This window comes from Magnolia sinica, chromosome 19 (genome assembly GCF_029962835.1).
Source record: "Magnolia sinica isolate HGM2019 chromosome 19, MsV1, whole genome shotgun sequence".
In the NCBI taxonomy this organism is placed as follows: Eukaryota; Viridiplantae; Streptophyta; class Magnoliopsida; order Magnoliales; family Magnoliaceae; genus Magnolia; species Magnolia sinica.
Window position 1 is genome coordinate 35,987,716 of NC_080591.1, and position 1,796 is coordinate 35,989,511.

Consider the following 1,796-nt stretch of genomic DNA (forward strand, 5'->3'; position numbering starts at 1 on the left):
ACTCCTATGAGTGGTGATAGATTTAGCTTGCTCCATCTGATTTGAAGAGCTTGGGTTGTTGACTTCATATTATGGTTTTAGATTAGGAAGAGGTTGAGCTAGAAGGCTCCCCTTATTCCCAATCGTATTTCTTGAGTTAAGCCCTTGTATGGCCTTTTAAGGTCTTGGAAAGCTTGTAGCACCCCCTGATTGAAAAGCTCTTGATTTTGAAGATGTTTTAGAACCAAATCCTCTTAAAGTTTTCCTTGATTTGGAATTTGATTAAAGAATCCTTGAGGAGTAGTCATTTTTCCATTGCTCCAACTGAAGTTTGGATGATTTCTCCAACTAGGATTGTATGTGTTGGAGGTGGGTCCATTGAAAGGTCTTTAGTAATTATTCACGGCATTGGATTGCTCATTCAGTGCCTCTTGAAAAGTAGGTATTGTTGGACAATTTTCACCTGTGTGAACATTGCAAGCACAAATACCGCAAATAGTTTCCTTAGCCTTATCCTTTTTTAGTTCTATGGCCTTAAATTTCCTTATGAGATTAGCCACTTTAGCATTGATATCATCATCCTCTTTTAAAAGGTATATTCTACCATTCTCCTTTAATTGAGTAGGCTTAGATGTGGTGCTAGGTTTTGGGGAGGTGTCCCATGATTGTGCGGTTATAGTGAGTTTGTCAAAGTAATCCCACACTTCATCGACATTTTTATTCATGAATTCCTCATTGCACATCGTCTAAAAAAAATTGGTGCATGGAAGATGTTAATCCGTCATGAAAGAAACTTGTTATGCGCCACATTTCAAAACCGTGTTGTGGGCATGAACTGACGAGATCTTGGAACCGCTCCCAACATTGGAAGAATGTTTCATCTTCCTTTTGGGCGAAGTTTATGATCGACTTCCTGATGGTGTTTGTCTTACAATATGGAAAGAATTTTTTTATGAATTCCTTCATCATGTCATTCCATGTGCCAATAAATTACGAATGTAGTTAGTGAAACCATGTCTTAGCTTTTTCTTTTAAGGAGAAAGGAAAAGTTTCAGCCAGACCATGTCTTCAGACATGTTAGGAAAATATAAAGTGGTTATAATCTCGTCAAACTCTTTCAAGTGTAAATATGGACTTTCAGATTCAAGTACAAGGAGCTTTAGAAGGAGTTGGATCATTCCTAGCTTGATATCCATGTTTCCTGTATTTTCTGGAAAAACCATACAGGAAGGTGTGCTCACCCTCGCCGGTTGTAAATAATCTTGTAAAGTATGAGGCGGGGGTGCTTGATGCACCTCATTCTCATCCTGGACTTCCGCAACTCGATGTTGCGGCTGATTCACTGATTGATTTACAGGTTGATTCGCAGCCATGACCTCAATTAACTCTAAGGTTCTTGGTGGTGTCTAACCCTGTGATGGATAGATAACCCCTCAACTAATCCTCTTCACTCAAAAGACATCGAGTATTGTCACGGACCCACTTGGGCATGAAACACTCTTAGCCCTCAGTATTTTAGATTCTAACCTAAACCTAAAAAGGAAAGAGTGAATAAGAATTCTGGAAAAAGAAAGGAAGAGAATTAGAAAGAAGTTACCAAATTGAAAGTTCCTAATTTAAGATCTTGCAACACAAAACAGAAGAAATCAGTTTCTAAAAACAAAAATTCTAAAATTAGAAATTTTCTAAAAACATAAACAAAAAGATGAGTTAGTTTAAAAAAAAACAACCCTAAAATTAGAAAGTTTCTAAAAACAGAAAACAAACCCTAATCTAGAAATATAGAGAAAGAAAAATTAAAAAGAGATTACCAAAAG

General features: G+C 36.9%; 1 non-coding gene across 1 annotated transcript; it reads left to right on the forward strand.

The window, feature by feature from the left end:
* Window positions 1-793: 793 nt before the first annotated feature.
* LOC131235904 (small nucleolar RNA R71) lies at window positions 794-900 on the forward strand. Its single transcript, XR_009166419.1, has one exon. It is a non-coding gene; the product is annotated as a small nucleolar RNA R71 (small nucleolar RNA).
* Window positions 901-1,796: the final 896 nt, after the last annotated feature.